At 38.1% G+C, this 27,074-nt stretch overlaps 1 protein-coding gene across 1 annotated transcript in view; it reads right to left on the bottom strand.

The window, feature by feature from the left end:
- The window catches only part of GPD2 (glycerol-3-phosphate dehydrogenase 2), a 215,185-nt gene extending 192,772 nt beyond the window's left edge, over nt 1-22,413 (bottom strand). The window contains exon 1 of the mRNA XM_044242094.1: nt 22,394-22,413. The gene's annotated coding sequence lies outside the window, so the exon portion shown is untranslated. The remainder of the gene's footprint in view (nt 1-22,393) is intronic.
- Between the last annotated feature and the right edge of the window lie 4,661 nt (nt 22,414-27,074).

Below are 27,074 nucleotides of genomic sequence, written 5' to 3'. Positions count from 1 at the left end.
GGGAATTAAGTTGCAGATGGAATTAAGGTTACTAATCAGTTGACCTTAACAGAAGATTATCCTAGATTATCTGAGTGGCCCCAAGTAGTCACCATAGGGTGTTCTAAATGTGGGAAAGGCAGAAGTGTCAGAGTCAGAGTCAGAGTGATGGAATATAAGAAAGATTTGACCAGCCACTGCTGGTTTTGAAAATGAAAGAAAGCCATGAGCAAAGGAATATGGTCAGCTGCTAGAAAGGAGAAAAGGCAGGAGAATTGATTCTCTTGTAGACCCTCTGGAAAGAAACCCAGATCTACTCACACCTTGATTTTAGCCCAGCAAGGCCCAATTTGGGCTTCTTAACTACACACTATGAGATAAACCAGTGTTGGTTCAACCTGCAGTAGGTGAGCTTGTGGTCATTTATATTTATTTATTTTTACAGATTTTATTTATTCATTTGAGAGAGAAAAAGAGTACAAGTTGGGGGAGGGGGGGAGGCAGGCTCCCCACTGAGCCAGGAGTCTGACTGGGGCTCAGTGTGGGCCTCAACCATGGGGCTTGATCCCAGGCCCCAGGATCACGGCTTGAGCCAAAGACAGACATTAAACTGACTGTGCCACCCAGTCTTCCTCATTTTTTACAGCACTTTTAGAAAACTGATACAAAAGACCTGGCCAAAATATAAGGCCAACAAATACTGAGATTTGTATAACTAGGTCCTTCTCCTTTCATCCTACAGTAGTAAAACCTCAAGTCAACAACGATTCCCCTCATAGACACGTGCGCAGGGCCTCCAATTAGCAAGTAGAGCTTCTAAAGACAAATGACCAGCTATCCCTAGAATGTGATGCAATTTCCGAAATGTAAAATAGAAATAAATATTTTTTTAAATATAAAATTTAGAAGAAACAGAAATGTGGAGGACTGAAAAAATTGTGTTAGAAAAACCTAAATTTTTTTATTTTTATTTTTTTAAGATTTTATGTATTTATTTGACAGAGAGAGAGAGATCACAAGTAGATAGAGAGGAAGGCAGAGAGAAAGGGGGAAGCAGGCTCCCTGCGGAGCAGAGAGCCCGATGTGGGGCTCCATCCCAGGACCCTGAGATCATGACCGGAGCTGAAGGCAGAGGCTTAACCCACTGAGCCACCCAGGCGTCCCACAAAAACCTATAATTTATATAATCAAGAAGCTAAGAGAGAGAATGTATCCATAAACCAAGAAAAGTAAGTTAATGAAGAAAAAGAAGTAGAAAAGGAAAAGAATTAAAGTTCATAGAAATTTAAAAAGATGTCAGCAGACAATTGTTAATAGAATTTTTAGAATCTGAAGCTGGAGAAATCACCCAGAAAAAAACAGTATCAAAGGACAATGGAATATTACTTAGCCATAGAAAAGAATGAAATCTTGCCATTTTCAGTAACATGGATGGATCTAGAGGATATGCTAAGCTAAATAAGTCAGTCAGAGAAAGATAAATACTGTATGATTTCGTTCATATGTGGAATTTAAGAAACAAAATGAAGAAAAAAGGAGACCAAAAAACCAGACTCTTAACTATAGAGAACAATCTGAGGGTTGCAAGAAGAGAGGTGGGTGGATGGGAGGACGGGTGAAACAGGTGATGAGGATTTTTTTTTTTTAAGATTTATTTGTTTATTTGACAGACAAAGATCACAAGTAGGCAGAGAGGCAGGCAGAGAGAGAGAGAGAGAGGGAAGCAGGCTCCCCGCTGAGCAGAGAGCCCGATGCGGGACTCGATCCCAGGACCCTGAGATCATGACCTGAGCCGAAGGCAGCAGCTTAACCCACTGAGCCACCCAGGCGCCCCAGGTGATGAGGATTAAGGGTACACCAATCCTGGGCACCTGGGTGGCTCAGTGGGTTAAGCCGCTGCCTTTGGCTCAGGTCATGATCTCAGGGTCCTGGGATCGGGTCCCGCATCGGGCTCTCTGCTCAGCGGGGAGCCTGCTTCCTCCTCTCTCTCTCTCTGCCTGCCTCTTTGCCTACTTGTGATCTCTCTGCCAAATAAATAAATAAATAAAATATTTAAAAAAATCAGTTAAAAAAAGAGTACACCGATCCTGATGAGCACCGAGTAAATGGGTAGAGTTCTTCAATCACTATGCTGTACACCTGAAATTAATATAATGCTGTATGTTAATTACACAGGAATTTTTTAAAAATAGTATAAAGGACAAAAAGACTAGTACAGGAAAGGGAAAATAAGAAAATCGAGCAGGCAACACAGGAGGTTCACAATTCTTCTTTTAATTCTTCTTTTAGTAAGAATTCCAGATAGAGAATGAGACAGAGAGAGCATACACACAAATTGGTAAGAGGAAACATTTAAGAAATGATATTTAAAAAATACCATTACTGGTGAACATGTTCCCAGTGATTTATTGGTACAATGAATGAAAAGAGGCAGGAATCAAAGGATGGAATGGTAGGATTTCAGAACACCTGCCTTAGGGGTGAGTACTTCCAGAGAGAAAGCAGAGATCACACTCAAGGAAGGGTAAGGGCAAATCCAAGATGCCAGGAGAGTAGGGAGATGCACCAGGAGGAAACGTTTAGCCTTGAATTATTTACCTATTCGAACTATCAATCAAATGGGAGTAAATACTTTATTAGGCAAGAAAGTTCTCAGAAAAGAGTCCTCCATGTGTGATTTGCTAAACAAAAATGGAGGCAAGGAAAGAGGGGAAATCTTACATTCAGAAAATAGTCAACACAAAGGAATGGCCCCGGGAATTAACTGGTATGCAGAGTACTGAGAAAACAGTCCATCTGTTATTGGAGCTGGAGGGCAGAGGGGTGAGGGGATAGCACCAAAAAACAAGCAAGCAAGGACAACTTGATATGTTTGGCTCTACTGATATGTTTCTCACTTCAGTAGGATAGTTTAACTTTTAAAAATTAATATGATGATTTCTGGGAGGTAAATAATGCTAGAAGTACAGCAAGTGAAACAAACATAACAACAAAACCAGATTATAAATTACCCAGGAAACTGAAGTAATAGACACAAAGGAAATATAACATAATAAGTTACATATTCATCTATAAACAATATTTATATAGACAAGGCAATATAAACAATTTATGTTGACTTAACCAAAAAATTGATATAATAATATTTGGAGGATGGGGGCCATGGGAGAGCACTAAGTCCTCACCTGTTAACTCTGGGAGGTAGTAAGTGATGTCTAAAACCAGTAACTAGGGCGCCTGGGTGGCTCAGTGGGTTAAGCCGCTGCCTTCGGCTCAGGTCATGATCCCAGGGTCCTGGGATCGAGTCCCGCATCGGGCTCTCTGCTCCGCAGGGAGCCTGCTTCCTCCTCTCTCTCTCTTTGCCTGCTTGTGATCTCTCTCTGTCAAATAAGTAAAATAAAATCTTTAAAAGAATAAATAAATAAAAATAAAACCAGTAACTAAAAATGGCACTAAAAGCATCAAGAAATAGATGGTAGAGTCTATGAGACACAGTTAAAAGTTACTTCCCAGTTACTGCTGGGAAGATGGATGGGAGGGGTGGGTCCCGTAGGAGAGGTGGAGCAGAAAGCTTGTGTGTTTGTATTTGTATTGTATTTGTACATACTACTTTGATTTAAAAAATTAAAATAAAAATTGGCTGAACTATTTACCAAGTTGTGAGCCACACTGAGAGAATTATCATACATAAGCCCCTTTCCTCCTTTCCATAAAATAGAACTACATATAGCAATAGTGGTCATTTTAATTGCTAGAAAGCTTGAGTTATGAGTTTCCACATCTTTAAAACTCATATTGATTACCTGAGTCATTTTTTTAAAATTGGGAAATAGTAATAAACCATCCAGTGGTAAATATTATCTGTCATCTAAGACAAATGAGCATTTCTTTGTTAATTATGCTTAAAACACAAGTATAAATGGCTCTACCTCAACTACATAAAACAAGTATTTGGTGCACATTGAAAAATAGAGATGGTATCACATAAGATTCCTTCATTCCTTTTTCTTCATTCCTTTCCTGCTTTGTTTTATAGACGTCTCTATTTTCCCATTTTAAAAACTTGATTAGATATTTAACTTACAATCAAGAAACATATATATATATTAGTTTAAAACTCAATTTAAAATAAAATATTAACATAAAAATCTGTGCATACCGTATAATATGCACACACATAAGAGAAAGACAACACAATGACACTCAATTTTAATGATGGTTATCTTCTTTTTAGGCGAAGGACCTGTTTTTTCCTTTCTAATTTTCCCTATTTTTCAAGCATCAGTAGCAACATTTCAGTACATCTAAATATTAAGTAAAGAACATTTTCCTTACAGTGCTAGCAGCTTCATACCTTTAAACCCAAGCACTTTACAGCAGGCAAGAACCATGTGTGAAGGGGGCTGCCACATGCAGTCGGCCAACAACAGCAAGTATATTGAGACTAAGGCTACGAGGGGGATTGTGGGAATCCTTTTAACTTTAATTCTTCTGCGCACTGTGTGACAACTGGCTTTGATGGGACTTACAGCATCTCAAGCATCAGTAATTGGTCCTGGGGTGTCAAGTTGATGAGGATGATCCCATTTCCATTAGCACCAGCACTAGTTCAGGAACAGACTAACTCAGGGCTGAGCTAACAATGTGTGGCAATTCCTAGCCCCAGTCATGGCTCGGGGGTGGTCCAGTCTCCTCAGGCCTAGAATTCTGTTCCCAGTTTCAGGAAGAGCATTCTCTCTCACTATTTGGATCCTGGCAGCCACCCTGAGATGCTTGCCCAGAGGCAAAACCAAAACATGGAAGAAGGCAGAACAGAAATGATCACAGATAAGTAAAACCAAAGTCCTGATGCCCACCACAAGATCTAAAAGATCTATGATTTTTCATTTACCTGGAACGATAAATCAGCTTTATTGTTTAAGCAGGGGGAGTCAAACTTTGCAAACCTAAGTATGTCACCTGATGCCATAGGAAAATTTTCAATATGCACACAATATGCTTGTGTGCCAAGCATATTCTATACGTTCTCTTATTTAATCTGCCCAAAACCATGCTGTCACATTTTATCACTCTGATTTTTAAGTCAGGAAACTAGTGATGTTGGTAAATTACCCAAGGATACAACTGAGCAACAATTTTGCTAATTTTTACTTTGCTAAGAACGTTTTTAAAAAGTAGCATGATTGTACACAACTATTCCATAAAAGGAAGAATATTCCAGTGAAAAATTAAGATGGCCATGGTCTGAGAACAAAAGATACTCCCTTTTAAGAAAGCACTGTTGCATCATTATATGGATATTTCCACCATGGATGGGTGAAAACTCCATGGGTGGGCACTGGGCCAGAGGCATAAGTCATATTCTGATTCAACAGGACCTGAGTAAGGTCTGGAAATGGGTTTTCAAGATTCCTTCAGGTAATTCTGAAGCGTAACCACCTTGAACTACTATTCTAGGAGACATAAAATATGCTTTAACTGGAACAGGACCCTGTTACCTACTTTCCCCGCACATTTCCCTCCTGTTCTCCAGTCTGCTTCTACCACACTTCAGGCCATACTCCCCAGCCTGGCAGACCCATGAATCATGTCTTTTCTGGCCCTCAATTTCTAATAGTTAAGCATGTTTTCTCTTTTTCTTGATGCCTCTGTGATTACCTGGTTCCATTTTGACTCCTTTTCTTATTCAGAACTAGCCAGCAAAGAACAAAAGGCTTCTTTTAGGTGCCATTACCCATAAACTTACAGAAAGGAAATACTGGCATGAATATTCACACTGCACACCTTAGATGTTTACCTTGGAAGGTACAGAGTAATTCAATTCAATTCAAAACAACGTATGTTTGCATTCTTCATCAATAATTTTATCTGAATATATTTTATTACTTGGGACAAAAGAATTCCATGGCACTTTGAAAATAGACTCAATATTTCTATGGTCTAATAATAATGATGATAATATGATCTAGGTCACTAAAAAACTATTCAGGGGCGCCTGGGTGGCTCAGTGGATTAAGCCACTGCCTTCAGCTCGGGTCATGATCTCAGTGTCCTGGGATCGAGCCCCACATCAGGCTCTCTGCTCAGCGGGGAGCCTCTTCCCCTTTTCTCTCTGCCTAACTCTCTGCCTACTTGTGATCTCTCTCTGTCAAATAAATAAATAAAATCTTTAAAAAAAAAAAACAACTATTCAATAGTTGACACTTTCTATGTTCTTTTTTTCCACCCAGTTTCCAAGATCAAAGACTTACTGTGTTAAATAGACTCTTAACTACAGAGAACAAACTGATAGTTACCAGAGGGGGTGGGTGGAATAGGTGATGAATTAAAGAGTACACATGTTGTGTTAAGCATCCAGCAATGTATAAAATTGTTGAATCACTCTATTGTACACCTGAAACGAATATAATACTCTATATTAACTATCCTGGAATTAAAATTAAAACTTAAAAAAAAATTGAAAAAAAAAAAACACAACCAAAAAACCCCAAAGACTTACTATGTTACTTGCTAGAACTCAGCTATTGTTCATTTTCCCTTTCTCTTATTCTCTCTCCAGCTCTTTCTTAACACTCCTCCCCCCTCTGCACTTTGTCTCTGCTATTGACATTTCTGGCATCCATCCCTCACTCCATTAACTTTCCCACTGTGATAAGATCTGATTATATTGGTATATAATCACCCACCAGCTTCTGATCCCTTGGTCTAATCCATAGTGATCAAAGTAATGGGATGAGTTTCATGCTAAGCATTCAACTATTTTTTCCCCAAAGATTTTAGTAAGGGTAATACAGCTGGAAAAGCCCCTGAGGCTCCATAACCATTGAATACAATTTGGTTTGGCAAATATTTAAAATATCTCCAAGCAAGATTTAGCTAGGCAGAGAGAGAGAGAGAGAGAGGGGAACATGATACCCTAAGTAATGACTGCTCTCACTTTTCTTCCTCAAAATAGAGAGATAACAGTGTTGTCCATGAAGTTTGGATTTCCTTAGCCACGGATGGAGGGAAAGCCCAGACAGATTTATTTGCTACTTTAGCAACTTCAGAATGAATGCCTGAGGGTGTGAGAACTTGCCTCCTTGCTTCCACACTGCCTTCATGACATGAGTCCTGCCAAGCTCTATAGTCTCTCCTCTCTGATTCTACATGCATAGAATGTTCAGCTATATCTAATTATTTTCAGTTCTTTTTCCATATGTTTGCAGAACCTGCTTTCTCATTCTTTTCAGCCCTTTCAAACTTTATTTACCTGGCCAAATTCTACCTGAATTCAAGATTCAACCTAAGCATGATTTCTTTCCTAAGCATAAATGGTCTTGGTGACCCTCTATGGGACACACTATTCCTGACCCAGACAAAAGCCATTCCCGTTTTTATTCTTTCAAATCAAACCCCAAATTTGTTCAGAAATCAGGCAACAATCCCTAGTTCTTGGGAAAGGTGGCTCTAGCAGTTGGTCTAAGTGCTGTCAGGGGACCAGTTTATAACCAATAAAATGTAAAGAGAAGTGTATTGAATGGTTTTCTCTCCTTGACTGGTATAAAAGGAGACACTTCACATGCACACAACACATCCTGCTTCCTGCATTTAAACACTTTTTAGCGGGGACAAGTGTGCCAGACACACTTGTATTATAGCCATCATTTGACTTTGAAGACAAGGCCAGTAGAATTGTGGAGCTGGCAGCCTTAATGTCATTAAGACACTGAGCTCAAATTTGTTGAAACCACAGCTAGTTGATTCTTTTGTTGCCTGCCACTGAAAGCATCCCTTACTGTTACCTCCTTTGTATGCATAAATGCAATCACTGGAGTGTCCCAGTCATCTCCTCTGAATCAATTCTGCCTAAGAGTGAAAACATCTTTACTCTTAAGCTGTCCTATGTTATTGACAACAGGAAAGAACCCGTAATTGGGTGTATTTGGATACATATTTACTATGCTGATAAAAATAAGGCAGCTACGCTGGCAAAAAGATCTCGTGTGATCATTGAGTGGTAGAGTTTAGTATAAACCCATATTGACCAGAAATTGTCTTTGCAGTATGCCTGCATACAGAAATACAAAAAAGAAAAATTTTAGCTGTGTAGAAATGAAAAATGATTTCTGGTCTAATGATTTTCAAAGTCTCCCAATAAGACCAAATCTCACATTATGGGAGCCAAAATCATCCATCATCAGCTATATATGTTTCTTGGTCTATATTATTTCTGTCCCAGACACTGGAATTCTGGACTTCTCCCAGAGAAGAGAACTGTCATCCCGTCACATGATTGCAATTGGCAAGTCTTACCAAGAAAGTTTGGCAGATTCTTAGAACAGGACTAACATATGTTTTATATATGTGTGGGTAGGTGTATATATAGCCATCCATCTACATACATATATGTATACTTATTTATTTATAAGCCTTACTTAAAGTTAGAAAAATTAATTTAGATGCATATGGATAAGTCACACAAATTCGCAGTAGTTTAAAAGGAATTAGTATAACCCTAAAAGAAATCGTTCTGATTTTTTTAAAGTAAAAATGCCAATGTAAATCTCAAAAGTAGAACATCATATTAATAACTTTTATCTTTAGGTTATTGCTCATTTATATCACTGATTCATTCATCCATTCAACAAGTGTTTATGAAACCAGCTACAAAGATATGTAAGATACAAAGACAAAGCCCTTGCCCTTGAGAATCTGGGTGGGCCTCATCCAATCCACCAAGGGCCTGAATAGAACAAAAAAGATAAGGCAGGGAGAATTTGCTCAATCTGCCTATTTTGGAGTTGAGACAGCAGTCTTCTTCCTTCAGACTCAGACTGGAACTTATATCATTGGCTTTTCTGGTTCTCAGGCCTCCAAGCATGGACTGGAACTTATCATTCACTTTTTGGGTCTCCCACTTGCTGATCAGAGTTCAGACTCCTACAGTTACATAAGCCAACTCCTTATAATAACTCTATAGATCAATTGATTGATTATGTTCTGTTGGTCTGTTTCTCTGGAAAATCATGACTAAATACAACTACCCATTTGAGATATACAGCCAGAATTTAAAATGATCCTGGCCAGCATAGTTACTGTGTCTTTATCACAGTTCAGTTGTTTTGGTGCACAGGGTCTATCAGGTGTGACCAGGATTGAAGCTCAGCCTGATGAGAGAGGGCAGCAGAGAGAAGGGGATGATAATGAAGGGTCAGGAGATCCAGAAACAGAGAGTTGAAGGTATTAGATGTATCATCCATGTGGTTTTGAAGTCAGTAAGAGGGAAGCCTATGAGAATAATAAAAAGACAATATGCCATATGCTAAAGTTATCATATAAGAAGGCAACGAAATTCTCTAGATGACAACAACGAGGAGAGGTAGTACGTAACAAAATCTGATGATACAAACTTCAAAGAGCTGGGTGTTTGGAATGATTTTTATAAGGCACATCCAGGTTTTACCTATGGTATGATAGCAAAGGCCAACACTCAGAAATGAAATTGCAGATGCAGACAAGTTCGCTGGTGATGCACTGTTAGCTCCAGGTGTCAGAGTGGAAGGGTTTAAGGTGACAGTAGAAGTAATAGATAAGTGGACATACAAATGTATAGGGTAGAGATTAGCAACCTTTTTCTACAAAAGGCCCCAAAACAAGAGATTTCTGCACAGCAAAGGAAATAATCGACAAAACTGAAAGGCAAACTACTGAGTGGAAGAAAATAATTGCAAATGACATATCTGATAAAGGGTTAGTATCCAAAATACATAAAGAACTGATACAACTCAACACCCAAAAAACAAATAATCCAATTAAAAATGAGCAGAAAAAATGAACAGATATTTCTCCAAAGAAGACATACAGATGGCCAACAGACACATGAAAAGATGCTCATCATCCCTCATCATCAGGGAAAATACAAATCTAACCTATAATGAGATATCACCTCACACCTGTCAGAATGGCTAAAATCAACAACACAGCAAACAACAGATGGTGGTAAGGATGTAGAAGAAGAGGAACTCTCATGCACTGTTGGTGGGAATGCAAACTGGTACAGCCACTGTGGAAGATAATATGGAGTCCCACAGAAAGTTAAAAATAGAACTACCCATGATCCAGTAATTGCATTACTGGGTGTTTACCAAAAAAACAAAAAACAAAAAAACAAAAACAGTAATTCAAAGGGATACATGCAATGCACCTCTATGTTTATTGCAGCATTGTTTATAATAGCCAAATTGTCCAAGTGTCCACCGATAAATGAATGGATAAAGAAGATGTGGTATAGATATACACAATGGGCTATTATTCATCCATAAGAAAACAATGAAATGTTGTCATTTGCAACAACATGGATGAAGCTAGAGGTATAATGCTAAGTGAAGTAGGTCCCTTAGAGAAAGACAAATACCATGTGATTTCACTCATATGTGGAATTTAGGAAACAAAACAAAGGAGCAAAGGAAAAGAAAAAGAGAGAGTTGAACCAAGAAACAGACTCTACTACAGAGAACAAACTGATGGTTACCAGAGGAGAGTTGTGTTGGAGGCCAAGAGGAATCCATGAAGGAGGGATAAGATTTAAAGAGTACACTCACCATGATGAAATAAAATAATTTTAAAAAAGAAAACAACTACGTAAGAACAATAAATAAATAAATAAATAAATAAGAAAAAAGAAAATGACAACAAAAAAGACCATATAGCAAACATTTTAAGCTTTGCAGGCCAGATGGCCTTTACCATAACTAGTGGACTTGGCCTTCTTTTAAATTTTTATTTATTTATTTATTTATTTGATAGCCAGAGATCACAATTAAGCAGAGAGACAGACAGAGAGAGAGAGGAAGAAGCAGGCTCCCTGCTGAGCAGAGAGCCCGATGCGGAGCTCCATCCCAGGACCCCGAGATCATGACCTGAGCCGAAGGCAGAGGCTTAACCCACTGAGCCACCCAGGCGCCCCTGGACTTGGCCTTCTTAATGTGAGAGCAGCCATAGAGCATATGTAAGGAAATGGGCGTGGTTTTGTTCCTATAAGACTGTATTTACAAAAACAGGCCGTGGGCTGGAATTGGCCCATGGGTAATAAAAAGAGCAGGTAACAAAGTGAGCCTGAGCTTCTGATTGTGAGCTAGGTAGGAAACAGAAATGTGGGCCAAAATGGATGTTTGATCTCTTTAAAGAAGAGGAGGACAGCCAGTTTAAGATGAAAGACGTGAGGCGATCAGGTATCTGCTTGCTCCTTAGCTCCCGGATGTGGCAGTGAGGAACGTGGGAAGACCCTGACGTGAAACTGCTGTGACGGGGCAAGGAGCATTCGTTTTGGTGAGTGCATCTGCTTTTGGATGGTAAATGGCTCTCGCCTGGAGTGGGAGGCCTTGGAGGACCACTTCACCAGGAAGCTCAGTGTTGTTCCCTCGAGTGACTTCACTCTGGTTCAAGGGGAAAGGGCAAGATAAGGCTTCGCTGAGGTGGAAACACATTGACTGTGTTTCTGAAAAATGAAGATGCAAGTGTGGCCAAATATGGGGAGGGGCAAAGTTGAATTACTCCACTCACATCTATATCCCAGAACTCAGTCCCTGCATGGGTTTAGTTACTTTAATATCTAAAAATGATCCAATAGCTTCTAAATAAACAGTCTCTAGATTTTGTTAAACTTCAAATTATCTAGTTGAGAACTTGGTATTTTGCATTAGACTCATTTAGAGTCACTCATCTATCACTCATTTTGACAGTATTTTGAACTCAGCCTATAGAAACAATTAAAAAAAGACCCCTGGGTTGAGTTCTGCAGATACTAAGTAAACTCTATACCTGGAGATGGCCTCTCGGATGCTCATTTTAATGATTCTTGAACAACAGGTGTTCATCCCCATTTCTGAAAGGTTTTTTTTTTTTTTAACTCCCAGCCCTTATTAGACCCTACAGAACTGAACAAAACATCATTGATGCTGCTGTTGTCTTGTTGATACTATTTAAACAGATTCCCCAAATGTTTAAATTATTCCTTGATAACAAACAAGGGCACTTTATAGGGAGAGAATAACTCTTTAAGACCTCTGGAGTATAATTTGGTGTATTTTGCTAGTAATCTGGAAGTATCTAATGTGCCTCTTGATCATAAATGCGGCCGTAGGATACTGGTTTATTGCTTATAGTTGTGAGGTTTCCGTTATGCTGATGACAGAAGGGATGGGCCTGTCTTTTAAGAGAATGCTTCATTTGATCCTACTGAAGACAAACACGAAAAACCATTTGATTCAATTAAAATACATAAGTGTGAAAAACAGTTTTCTTTATGTAAGCCATTTCTGCTTGATAGTATATTTATATTGTAATCAAAGACATCTGATGGTGGATTGAATAAAATTTAGTATTTATGTGCCAGTTATATGCAGAGTCCTGGGGAAATAAAGTTGAACAAGGCCTGATGCCTTATATATTTAACATATACATATCCTTTGTATAGGATTATATGTAGAGATATCTACATATAGATACATATCCTATATTTGAGACTAAGAAAAGCCAGTAATTGGACTATTTGAATTATACAACATCAATTACATAAAAAATAATAGCAGTTCATGATTATTGAACCCTTACTATTACTCAATGTTATAGTAATGTTTTCATGCATTAATTCATTTACTTCTCACAATAGCACTGGAAGGTAGATACTGGTATCACATCTTAAAGATAAGTAAAATGTGACTAACAGCTAGTTAGTGCAGAGTTGAGTTTCAGAACTAGATCCATTTGACTCCCTTGATCTTAATCTCGATCTCATTATGCTTCAGAAACACACATTTTAAGCTGGGTAAAATCAATAAGTAAAAGCCAGTTATTATAGAATATGGATTTTTGCCATACTTGACAGACAGAAAAATGTTACATTTCAACTTCTGGCAATAGGTCTTCAAGAGTTCTTCTTAAAATGCAAATCTGTACTCCTAGAAGGATAACACATCTAAAAAAATAAACATTTTTCAAGCTCTTAACACATGTATCCTTGCAAAATCTTCAGTGGATGGGACAAAAGACAGGTAAGTTATGATAAGGTTAAGGAGTGATAGGTATGGAATAAGAAAGGGGCAAAACAGAGTAAGGGGTAGGAAGCACCATCTCCAGGAAACAGGTAGCATGAAAGAATCAGCTATGTGTGGTCAGGGCTCCTAAATGGGGCCAAGACAAAAGAACATCCAAGATGAGATGTTACATCTACATGCCTTTACACAGAGCCATAACTGCTGCCTCTTCAAAAAAAATTCAATGGTACACCACTGGAAAGTATGATAAAATGATTTGTATGAACTCAAAAAAATATAGTAGCTTCTTTAAGCAAGGACGGAAATGCAATTCTGTTGTCAAAGTGCTTATAATCAAGGAAGCATTTCCCCCCCCCCTCTTTCGCACCTGTTTGCTCCAGCATTCTTTACATAATGTTGGAAGCTTTTACTCATGATCAGTTGCAACATATGGTTGTGAAATAGCCTTATCCCCAAACAGGGATGCTAAGGATGCTAAAGATGCTAATAGAATTGATTGCTAATTAGTTCTGTTGCTCCTTTCATTGCAGTCACATCCTTAAGTTAGTATAAGACTTGTCGATATATGACTCATTCACAAAACTTCCCTGCAATTTTAGTTAAATACTTAGTTACCATCATCATAATGCTAATAATTATAAGGATGATGATGATTATAATAATAATAAACTGAAGTGGTTTTAGGGGGAGAAATGTGAGTCTAAAAATGATATCTTCATGATCTGCGTTTATCCTACATCAATAATTTTGCATCAAATTTGCTCAATTTACAAATCAAAAATAGATTTTTCTGTCAGCAAAGATCAGTCCTGTATCTGAAAATCAAGCACAGCTTGTACATCATCATTAACCATAAAGGCTCTGAAATCAGAACTTAGCTGCCAATTTTGTTGATGATGCATAAGACGAAATCGAGTACAGCTGGCTCTTCTGTCCTATGCTAGCTCTGCAGTACTGACATTAGTGAAAAATCTGTTTGTTTTTTGCTTCAGGAAATTAAATAGCTATGACTAAAATGAAGCAGAGGGAACAGATATATCTGGGTAATAAACAGGTGCCATTTTTATTTTTAAGGTTTTTTTTTTTCTTGCAGATTCATTTGAATTATTGCAACACTACTTTAATTTGACCAATTGCCATGACCTCAAAGAAAATATTATTAAACTTCTTCTAAAAGACCACCAAGAGGAGCCCATTTTTTTGATAAATGAGGACCAAATAACACAACTCATTTATAATTTTAAACCCACTGTAATTTAAATACAATTTTCTTAATGATTATTCCTTCTAATAGAGTGTCTGTAGGCAAGTTGCACCTTAAAATAAATATTTTAAATATTTTAAGTTGCACCTTAAAATAAATATTTGCTGATGCTTTTTCAGAATGGAAACGTCATGTGACTTAGACCAAAACTTTAATGCCTTAGTTGTGGAAAAATAAACCAATTTCTATTATCTTGAAATAAGGAAATGTGAGAATTTTCAATAAGGTAGCATTAAGTTAATGGCATAAAGTTAAATTTTTTTAGAGGGGACCTATAGGAGCAGAGGGAAAATCCCAAGCAGACTCCATAACCAGCACGTAGCCCCAGGCAGGCTCGATTACGGGACCCAGAGTTCATGACCTGCGCCGAAACGAAGAGTCATATGCTTAACCAACTGAACGAGCCAGGCACCCCTGGCATAAAACTAAATTTTAAAACCCTAAATCATTTGGAAGTTTGGTGAAACAAGGAGATCCTTACTATCTTTTCCAGGCAAGCATTAAATATGGGGGGCGAGTTCATGGTTAAATTAAGAACTGAACACACACATATTAACAGTTACCACTTCAGGAAATCCTGAAGTGGCATTTTTTTAAAGACACAAAAAGATGGGGAGGAAGAGATGAGGTAACAGCTACATACTTTTGAAAATTAGAAAATAGGTGGATGAAGTTTGACTGATTTAGCCGACCTCATAGAGTGGAAACTAAGCTGTAAAAGGGAAAGCTGAGAATTCCCATTAACACTGCAGAATCCTCAGAAGGTTCAAGAAATGGAAGCACTAGGTAATTGTGGAACTGAAAATGAAAGAGGCAAGGTCAGTGCTGAAGGACTGGGTGAAAGCTGATGGAGAAGCAATCGTCTGTTTAGATTCCCAATTCCACACCAGTAGGGGACTGACTCTCTCAACCTTGGATAAGTCCATGGTTCTATTTTGGACCGAGAGAGACCAAGTGCTGCTGAATACTTGAATAGTCTATCGAAAATATCCCCTCAAACCCTTTCCACAGTCATTTCCCCAGGCACTGGCAACCAGATATCAACACTCCAGGAAAGAGATAGATGGACTTTTCTCTGGAAACCTGTCTATCCCAACTGGAAAGACCCAAAAATAGGGCTAACAAGGATGTCCAATACACAGCCTTCCCAGACCACCTTGCTGTAAAGTTCAAGGTCAGTAAGCCCCATATACATATATGCATTCAGAGCTCCCTATTGGCTTTTAGACTTTCATTCTTAATCAAGAGTTGAAAATCAAAGATTATAAGAAATCTGGGGGGAAAAAAGACTCTAACATGGAAAACATACCAAAATAAACAAGCAGACAAATTCAACTTGAATACCATGCAGGGAGATGAAAATTTATATATACACAATATATCTATACCTATATCTATATCTATCTATATACACATACAAACACACACACACTAACATTCATGTCTTCAGAGAATTAAGATTTCACAGCCTAAAAAATATAATACAAGTGGAACATTCAGAAAACTCCTGAAAAATATATAATTGTATAAATAAAAAATATGATACATCAATGTTTATAGAAGAATTATTTACAATAGCAATATGGAAACACCTTAAGCATTCACTGACAGATGAATGGATAAACAATGTGATATACACATACAATGGAAAATGATTCAGCCTTAAAAAGGAACAAAATTCTGATATACACTATTACAAGGATGAAAACTTAAGACATTATATTAAGTGAAATAAGCCAGACACAAATGGACAAATATTGTATTATTCTACTTAAGTGAGGTACTTATAGTTATCAAAGTCATAAAGACAGAAAATAGAACTGTGGTTACCAGGAGGCTTGGGGAAGGGAGGAATGGGGAATTATTTAATGGGTATAGAATTACAGCTTTGGAAGATGAAGAAGTTGTGGAGATGGATGATACTAATGATTGTACAACAATGTGAATTTAAATAACACTAAAAATCGGTTAAAATGGTAAAGTTTATGTTATAAAAGTACTGACAACAAAAAAATAAACAAAAAATTTATAGTACTTAAGAATGTCAGTTAGGGAGTGCCTAGCTTGCTTACTGGAGCATTAGACCCTTGATCTTGGTATCATGAATTGACACCCCACCTTGGATGCAGAGATTAATTAAAAAAAAAAGAAAGAAAGAAAAGAACTTCAATTGTGAAATAAAGTTGAGAAACTTTCTCAAAAAATATAGCAAATTCAAATATGTATATACTTGTATACACACACACACATATACAATGACTCAAAAAGGAACAAAGGAGAAAAAAGAACATTCAAGAGGCAATCATTGGTGAAATAATAATAATTAGTGAAATAATTCAGGAAAATTCTCCACAGTGATAAGACCTTAATTTCCAGATTGAAAAGCCTACCTAGCCATTGCTCAATATAATAGATGAAAATAAAATCACATCAAGGCATATCATTAGAAAATTTTTAAATACTAGCGATAAAGAGATCACCACAGTTTCCAAAGAGGAAAAAAATTGTGTTAGAAATCACAATGGCATTGTATTTTTTTTAAGGTTTTATTTTTTTATTTGTCAGAAAGAGCATAATCAGGGAGATCAGCAGGCAGAGGAAGAAGCAGGCTCCCTACTGAGCAAAGAGCCTGATGTGGGACTCAATCCCAGGACCCTGGGATCATGACCTGAGCAGAAGGCAGACATTTAACAGAATGAGCCATCCAAGCCCGTGGCATTATATTTCTTAGCAGTAAGACTGGAGGAATGCCTACAAATTTCTGGGGGAGGGGTAGAGTATTTCCCATCTAAAACTCCATTGTCAACCAATCAGAGGGAAGAATAAAGAAATTTCTTTTTTTTTTTTTAAATGCAAGATCTCAAAAAATTTACCTCCTACACACTCATGCTCTCTGGCTATTGGAAAATATATTTTGAGGGAGAGAGAATGTGTGGTTCTGTGTGTGTGTGTGTGTGTGTGTGTGTGTGTGTCAGAGAGGGAGAAGAGAGAGAGGGAGAACACTAAGAGAAAGAGGATTACATGGGCTACAGGAAAAAGGGGATCCAGCCTAAGAGAAAGAGGAAGAGAAGCCCTTGACAAGGAGGGTAGGATTACAGAGTGCTGCTCTTTACCAGGCATACAGAGCAAACTCAAGAATGGATCTCATCAGACAATTTTTGGCTGAGGACAGTGCAGGGTTCTTTTTAGCCTCCTTTCCCTTTACACGGAACAGATGTGCATAGAGAAAATCAGTGGAATTATCACTTTAAATGATGATGGTATAGGAGGCAATAAGAGTATGTTCCTAACTTAAATGGTTACACTGAATCCTTTCAGCCATTTTTGTAAGAGCCTTCTGTTCCTTGTAGACTACAGTACACAATAAAATACAAATCGAACTCAACAAATTAAATTCTCCTACAGATACATTCTTGCCCATAGAGATAGTATGTGCCTGTGCTTGTGTGTATAAAATCAAGGAAAGGTTTTTATACAGGACACTGGAGACACACCTGCTTCTGGGGAAAGGAAGTGTGTGGTTAGGCAAAGGAGTATGAGTAAGACTTATTTTTCAAAATGCACTCATTTGTTCCTTTTGACTTTTTTTTTATCACAATAGAAACAGGAATAAATTACATTACTTAATCTATTATCACATAGACTTTTAACAAAGAAATTCAACTTCTAGGAATTTATGCTAAAGTAGTACCTGTCCATAGGCAAAATGATGTAAATATAGGGATATCTTATGGAATATCTAGCAAAAGATTGGAAACCAATTAAATATCCATTCATGTGGCACTGGTAAAATAATATATATATATATATATATATATATATATATATATTCCTACAATGGAATAGTATGCAACCAGAAAAAAATATTTAAATACCTTATTTAAATACATCTCCAAAGTAAGTTGTTAAGGGAAAATAAACAATATATATACTTAAACAGGTAAGTGTGTTCACACTTGTTTGTATATATGTAGACTATCTCTGGAAGAAAATACAAACATTTTATAATATCAGTTTAGCCTGGAGGAACTGGATGGCAGAACAGGGACACGACAGAAATTATTGTCTGTATACAATTTTGTACCTTTTGGATTTTGATCCATGTGAATATGCTACCTTTGAAAACCAAATTGAATTACAATTTTGAAAATGTGGGGCATTTTTAAATAGTCTAGATTATTTCCATCTCAATTCTTTCTTTTTTCTCTATCGCAAAGCCAGTATGAGATCTTTCATCTAATAATAACACTCTGGTTGTAGTTCTGCAATGCTTAAGAAATAAAATCTGTTACTCCTGCTGGGATCAGAACAGTTGTCAGCATATGTGGGCAGCAGTGGGTGAAGAGCTTTTGAATTTAAGGCATATAAACTAAATACCAAAGTTGAATGTATTATAACATCATTGTTGATATAGGAGAAATTTTAAATTAATGACACGTATAAAGACGTCAGCGGTGTACTTTTCTGCAATACTGATGAAGACAAGACTATATATCAGCTTTATGCTATCCAGTCAATCACGACAGACAAGGCATATGAAAAGAGAGGGATAATTGGAACTCCAGACTGGATTTCAAAGCTGAGTCTGGGCCCCTTTTCAATGGCATGACTTACTGGGATGCATAAAGGGGCATATTTTCTGGCTCTTCCTCTCTCTTCCATGTGTTTACAAAATCATTATGCACATTAAAAAATTCAGGCATGGAATTAACTTCACAGAAGACTTTTTAAAATGCTATAAATAACTAATTTTCAGGAAATTAAATGGGTCGTGTGTGCTATTAAGCCCCTGATGTAACATGGTAAAGATGGAGTGGAAAGTTGAAGAGCCGTGCCCCCAAATCAATCCATTTGTATACAAAATCTGTGTTTACTGACCCCACCACTGTCTCCATCTTACTACCATCTCTCTCCACCCAGATACCTCTATGACCAGAAATATTTGATGATGGAATTACAGAATTGTTAAAGGAGTGTATCTCACAAGCCTTTTGATCATGATGTGAACATTTACTTTCCTCAACAAAACAGACTTTCAAGGACATCACTGCTCCTACTGTGGTGCCATCTGTCTCAATACTGAAAATTTGCGTAATCTTTAAATGGGTAAAATCTTTAAATGGAATCCGTTTAGCGTGATTCCATTAACATGACTCTAATGGCACCTCTTAGCCAAACAAGGATCTATTAACTTTGAATACCTAGGTTGCCAAAGGAAAGGTGCAACTTTTCCAAAAAAAATCCTGAGGACAATAAGCAGGTGGAAAGAAGGAAAGAAGGATTTTTTACAGGAGGTCCTGGCAGAGTGGTCATGGGCCAGCACCCTTTAGAAAGATGGCCATGGTGCCACTAGGGATGCGAACCAGACCAGAGCTAGGAAGCAACTGGTAACAGGAGCCAATGCAGTTGGCTGTCGCCAAAATCCAGGTTAAAAATGATGAAAGCTAAAGGAAGGGGGAAGAAAGAGCAAGATCTGAGGGAGGCTTGCCAATGCAGTATTTGAAGTTCAAATGGACACAAAGTTCTGATTCTTTTGACTAAGAAGTTTTCGACCCCAGCCTTCAATACCCTGCCCCCTTTTCTCCACCGCCATGTCTGCTCCTGAGTCATTTGCTCTTCCATAGCTCTTTCAGAAGCCTTGTTCTCCATGCTCTTTCTCAGACCATTACTCATTTCCCCTGCTACTGTCAAAAGTTGGGACCACAACACAATGGCCTTTGGGAGGTGCAATATACAAAAGGTTATTACTTGCTGATGTTGGTCTTCTCCTTGATTGATCCACACCCCACCACCCTAGTCTGTACAGGTGTTAATAACAGCTAAAAGTTAGAAGCAAATGAAGAGAATTACAACATAAAGATTAAAAACTGTTCACAAAATAAAACTTCCCAATAGTTCAAAAGATAAGAGCAACAACAACCTTAAGGTAGAATATTTACATAGAGATCCCTAAGAGCATAACCTCATTCCTAGTCTGGCTCCTTGTCTCAAGGTCCACCATTGTTTACTTTCATCTTGAACAGCACCTTCCTTCATTGCTCTACAGTTATATATCTTCACTGCCTTATACACCACTCATGGTAATTAAATCTCATGGATGGTTCATCCCTCTTTCCCAACCAGTGCAACCCACAGGATATTATTTGCAGCAATACTTTTCCCAAAGGCTGAGTCAAGCAACACAGGTCTCTAACAGCACGGTTCCTGGAGCATTTGCATTTCAGTTTTCGCCTGTTGGTAGCGGTGAAGATTTGCTCACCACCTCATTCTTCTTGATCATCTGTTGGATTCTACACAAACATATCCACCAAGAGCGAGTAATAATTATCAACGACAATTCACATTTAAAAAAGAGAAACATTTCTCCAAATATAATCTATACTGAGTGTACCCTAAATGGAGATAACTGGCTACATTTTTATGCAGAGTTATGTCGATTCCCACTTTGTTCATCCTCCTGCTTCTAACCATGCCCAGATTTCTATAGGTCTATAAGAAACAGGATGCATTACTGTAACCTTTTCAAGTGACAGCAACTCCCTTCCTACACAAAGATGTTGAAATCATGGAATTATTAAAGAGTATGGAAATGAATGTGTGTGTGTGTGTGTATGTATTTGTATAAAGTGGGTAGAGGGTCTTTTTCCAACGATAATTCACTTGGTTCTGTTAGGTATCTGATTTCATGTGCTATTTGAACTGATGTTTTCATTCTTGGCTATAATAAAATATTATCTAATCACAAATATTATGTAAGCCCGAGGAGCAAACAGACAATGCATAAGAAGTAAAATACTTGAAGAGAATAGAAAAATCTTAAAAGAGAAAAGAAAGGTAGCTAAATTCAAAGAACAAGAATTCTTAAACTTTGCAAAAATACTGCTATATTCATGCAAAAATAAAATAAAGAGTGCTATCATATAATGAGTTCTAATGAAATTTAACATTCCACTCTCTTAGAATTTATAACTTTGCAATTCCTATTACTGTGACAAATATTTTGATCACAAAGATTAAGTAAACTTCGGGCGCCTGAGTGGCTCAGTGGGTTAAAGCCTCTGCCTCCGGCTCAGGTTGTGATCCCAGGGTCCTGGGATCGAGCCCTGCATCGGGCTCTCTGCTCAGCGAGGAACCTGCTTCCTCCTCTCTCTCTGCCTGCTTATCTGCCTACTTGTGATCTCAGTCTCTTAAATAAATAAATAAAATGTTTTTTAAAAATAAAAGATTAAGTAAACTTTAAGGTCCCAGCTATAAAAATGTACACCTCTTTTTATTTCTACATTCCTTTATTCAATTATTTCCATTAATCACAAAGAATTGTCGATAGCTAATGGTCAGGTCCTTAAAATTCCAAGAATTGGAGAGAATGCCTGCCTTCACGGAGCTCAGTCCAGTAGGGGAGGGAGAGAAATAAGCAACTGCATATAGTCACAATAGAAGGTACAGAGGGTGACACAGTGAGTGATCAATTTTAGAGTGTGGGGGTGGAAGGTGTGAGGAGTAGGGCATGTGGGTATCAGGTGAAATTTCACAGAGGCTAGTGCATACAAGCTAAGTCTTGAAGGGTAGGTGGTATATGAGGTCCCTTTCAGCCCGGGAAAAGAACTTGTACAAAGTTACTAAGAAATGAAGTAGCGTGGACAATTTGGGAAACTATTTTAGTTGGCTAGGACTAGATGCTAGAGGTAGCATGTAGCAATAAAGAGATGGGAGATATACAGGGACCAAAGGCTGCTATGTTTCATGTCTTCTGCTTTGACCATTGAATTCTATGTTGTGCTGATCAAAAGGTTTACTATATCTGGGGCAAGAAGAGTTTCATCCTTCCTGGAAATTCAGCCAACAATGGGCACTCCCACTTGATTCTGACATGCCACTTCCTATTGATAATGATAAGTCCCCCCTTGTCCTGCCCAATAGAAGTAGTAGAATAAATTGGTATCATATGGCATAGAGCCACTATTAGTCATCGGGTAAGTTCTGTACTATGTCCCAGCGCTAAGGCCTTGAAAGGATATTAGGGACAAGTGTATCAGTTACAACTCTTTTCAATGCAATTGACAGAAAATTCAATCCTAACTGACTTTGGCTAAATGAGAACTGATTTACTCACATAACTTGAGAATCTGATGATAGGTTTAGCTCCAAGAATAGCTTGATCCAGGCTCAAATGTCTTCAGCACCCAATTTCTCCTTCTCCATCTCTTGGATCCACTTTGTCTGTGTTGGCTCTATCTTCCGGCAGAATCTTGATGTGTGGTGGCAGTTTACATTGCTCCATGTTGAAGTGCAGAGAACAGAAAAAGAGAGAGATGTTTCCTGGTGGCTCCTAGACTCACTGTGGCCACCTAGGTGTTAATGATCAATGGAAAGAAGAACCAGTATAATTCCTGGGACAGATGAGTGAGGTCCAGGGGGCATCTGTGCAATGATTCATCTCCCATGATACACCTGAATGCTAGAGGCATGACCTCATAGACTCCTCTGCCAACTCCTGGCTCTCTTTTTGGGCAAATCCTGCAGTATCGGCTCCCAGCTCCGTGTTTCTTCTCAGGAAATGCTGATCATTCTCTGTTTCTCTCTCCTCTTGTATGTGCCCAGGAAAATCCTTCTTCCAGTTTCAAGGAAATCCTTTTCTTTTTGAAGCTTTTTCAAGATACTTAGGCAGTGTCCTGGATTTTTTTTTCCCCTTGAAATTTCAGATTTTATAAAAGAAAGCCATGCTTACAGATCATTTTTTGTTTGCCCTTCATTTTGCCTCATCCTGGCTATGAACAATGAACACCCAGAAGGAGATCTGCTTACAGGGGTGGTGAGGGAGGGGAGAAGCAGTAGCAGAAAATAGAGGGAGGCAAAAAATATAGAGGTAATTTAGATCTTGAAGTATCATCCCAAGGATCCACGTACATGATATTTCAGATCAATAATACAGGAAGTTTTTTTCTATCTCTTTTTCTTTTCTCTCTCTCTCTCTAAGATACAAGGGGACAGAGAAACCCCTAACAAATAAGCTGGTGAATTAGTGGGTTTTATAGACGTTGTGTGATATAAATTAAACCTTGACAGATATTGAATGATACTCTTCTTTTTAGCATGGAATTTATGAATCAGGCTCAGCTAATGAAGAAGTTCTGGGTAATGAACAGTAAAAAATTTAAAAACAAAATTGTAAGAAATTTTAAAGATTTTTTCTTGAGGACTGAAGGCTTTATGAGTCCTTCTATATAGCACAATAAAAAAATAATTCCTAGGGGCACTTGGGTGGCTCAGTGGGTTGTGTCTGCTTTCAGCTTAGCTCATGATCCAGGCTCCTGGAACCCAGCCCCACATCAGACCCCCTGCTCAGTGGGGAGTCTGCTTCTCCCTCTCCCTCTGCCTCTCCCCATCCCCACTCCTGTTCTCTTTTCTCAATTAAAAAAAATAATAAAAAAATAAAAAAGCAAATAAAAACATTTTTAGCAAAAAAAATATCAAGGAGCAATTGATTTTCCATGTGTATCAGCTAATAGTGCCCTTCAGTAGGATGTATGGAGTCAGGCTCCAACCTGGAAAACGGGAACTGCTTTAAGTATTCAACACAGGGAAAATTTAATTCAAGGAATTAGTAAAACAGGTGACAGAGGGCTGAGAAACAAAAAAAGAAGACAGGATGAAGTTACTCCAACCCCAATGTTGGGGGAATAAAAGGAAAAGGCAATGTTACTGCAGTCCAGAGTTAGCGGTCCTGAGGCATTTGGCAGGAATAAGAGCTTGGGGAGTGGGGTAGGACATTCTCCTGCTCTTGCTTTCCATTGGTTACACCCAGCTGGCAGGCAGCTCCTAAAAAAGGAAGGGAAACCACAGCTGGTTATATCAGCCTCCCTGTGTGAAAGTCCAGAGAAAGGGGAAAAAAACCAGGAAGGAATCAAAGGGCAATAAGGCCAAGGACCCTGACCCCTCACAAGGAATTTGTTAAAATTCACTTTCCACAAATCCTGGTTTGTTGTTGTAATTTATACTGGCAGAAAAATGTTGTTTGCAAGGGACCCCCATCAATGAGTTACCAAAGTCTATGCACTCTGGGCAGAACCATTAAAATCAGGACAACCTGAGCACTTAGGTGGCTCAGTTGGTTAAGCATCTGACTCTCGATTTCACCTCAGGTCATTATCTCAGGGTTGTGTGATAGAGCCCTGCTCCATGCTCAGTGTGGAGCCTGCTTAAGATTCTCTCTCTGCCCCTCCCCCCTTCCTCTGTGTAGGAAAATGAAAAATAAAATCAGGACAACCTTATCGGAAGGGCTGGTTATGTCTGTATGTGCGTATATTGAGCTATGTTGGGATTCCTGTTAACTTTGCTCAAGTTTTGGGTGGCTTTTGTTTTGTTTTTAAATTTTATAAGAACACTGCCTGCCTTGATTTCTTGATCTTTTAAATGCAGAAAACTCCCAGGTCTATAACCTTGGTTGTTTCTTTCCTGATACTGAGAATCCCTCATCACTTTTCTTGCTAACCTTCTATTTATCCATTTGAAAGTTGCTGAGATTTGCTTATACTATAACTTCAGTGATATTTTCTGAAATGAATTCTATCACCAAAACTATACTGCATAGGATATGGCAAATATTTGTGCTCATTCCTTTGAAGCCTCAACCTGGCCGGCACTGCTCTCTAAATAGAGAGCAGGATTAACTGAGTAATAAGGCAGGAGTGCACAGTAGTTTCTTTAATAAGTTCTTCAATGCTGTTACTGTGAGTAGTCTTTTAAAAGGATTTAACCTCAGGTAGACAGAAACGTCAGAAATATTGAGAAATGTCCATATTCTAAGACATCTGCTATGTTTAAAAAATTGTAACAAGCTTTATGCTATCAAGGAGATCCAATGAAAGATTTTTCACATTTTCAGCCTCCTATTTCACAAATTTCAACGTGGTTGTTTGGGGTTTTTTCCTTTTGTTTTAAGGAAACTGGTTGTTTCACTGTATTTCTCCTGGGTTCCAGGGCTAAGCTCCCATACCTCTCCACCTCATAAAATTTGGACATGTTTCAGTTGTAACCTAATTCTCATCCTGTTAAATTTTTAAGGATAAGGATAATGGAGGATGGAATTTATCACATTAAAAAGGGATAAGAAGGAAGCAAAAGAGTTTTAATTTAAAACTATGTGAGAAGCTGGAAGTTTCAGGAAAAGTAGTAGTGAAAGAAAAATGTCTCTTTGTAAGCTGCAAAAGAAAGAACTTTAAAATGAAATTAGAGATTTGAAACATTTTATGGGAAAGAGAGACAGATGTGCTTTTGGAACCGGGAAAATACTGGTTAACTTTTAGTTGTGATCACACTTCGGTGGTATCTACGTGAAGCAAATGTTTTGGCTCTAAACTTGTTTCTGCCTTTTTTATGTTTCCTGTCTTCACCAACCTGGAGACAGAAGATTAAAGCAGATTCTGACAATGATGAGGGTCAATCAGAAGAAGACTTTGCCTGTCTCATACACACCACCCACTGATAAACAATTCCCTGTCTTTCAACAGGAAACCTCTTCCTAAAAGCTATATAAGCTGGATTTGGGAGCAAAATTGGAGGAAAGTGATCCTAGTACATTTTGCTACTCATAATTCATTCACTTGTGTGAGAGAACATGGTGTTGGAAAAATCCTAAGACATCAGACTGAAATTATGTCTGCTATCATGTAAGTGAAGCATAGAGTGACAACTATTATTTCTTCCTAAGATAGTTTTAATGATATAGTTGAATTCATTTTTTTTCTGAAGGGGCCCTAACATATTTTCTCTTTGAAATGTACAAAGTAAAAAATTGTCAGACCAAATTATTATATATTTGGTTATATTTTTCCCATGAGACACAGGTATTCATATTCATAACTTTAGGTATCTGAAAACAATTTTGTCCTTTATTATCCCAGAATTTAGTGTTGAAAGAAGCTTAGAAGCCATCCTTTCTCCATTTGAAGACAAGGAAACTGAGGCAGAGTGCGAGGCTGTAATTTCTGCAAGGTGGCACAAACAGGACTTAATTAAAACCCGTATTTCCTAGTCTTCCAAATTCCCTCAGAGTGAACCCTTCACTATCACATTTTGTCTTGATTGCGAACCAACAACCATTTCCTCACCCTTTTAACGCTCTCTCTAGGCCTGGATCCCTTAAAAACCTTTTCCATCTGTAAATTATATATCGGCATCCCAGGAAATTTGGGAGTTCATATATCTGAGACATTTTGATCAGGAGGAGAAATTGTCTCACTGGTCCATTAATCGATGGTTACAAGAAAACAGACTACCTCCAGTTGTATATGAACATCTTAGTGGGTAGGAGGAGTATTGGGGTATAGGAAAACCGGCCTAAGTAGGAAAGTGTGAACAGGATGTCCCCACAAAAAAAGTTACCTATCGAGAAAGCCCTCTTTTAAGTGTAAGCCCTGATGAAACTCCAAAACGTTGAACGATGGCAGAGTTTTGGAAAATTCAAATGTGCTCTGTGCAAGGCCTGGTGCTACGTTCAAGGCCAAAGGCCAAAAAGATATGCAAAGTGCTCTGGGACTGAGAACAGGGGTCCGGAAAGCCAGGCGCACTCTGTTTCTTAACCGGGCACCCTATATACAACTTCCCAAATTCAAACAGTAATATGGCCCTGGCTCCACAAAAACCTAGATAAATAATCGTGGTGGAGTCTGAAGAAAGGAAGGATATGATCTATATAGAGAGAGGGATGTAGGCGGAACTCCAGGAGATGGGAACACGCGCATATACTTTAAAATATGCTACATCCGAACACTTAAGATGGAAGGTTTTTGTTT

Source organism: Neovison vison, chromosome 3, assembly GCF_020171115.1.
Source record: "Neovison vison isolate M4711 chromosome 3, ASM_NN_V1, whole genome shotgun sequence".
Taxonomy (NCBI): domain Eukaryota; kingdom Metazoa; phylum Chordata; class Mammalia; order Carnivora; family Mustelidae; genus Neogale; species Neogale vison.
This window is presented reverse-complemented; position numbering and strand designations above follow the sequence as displayed.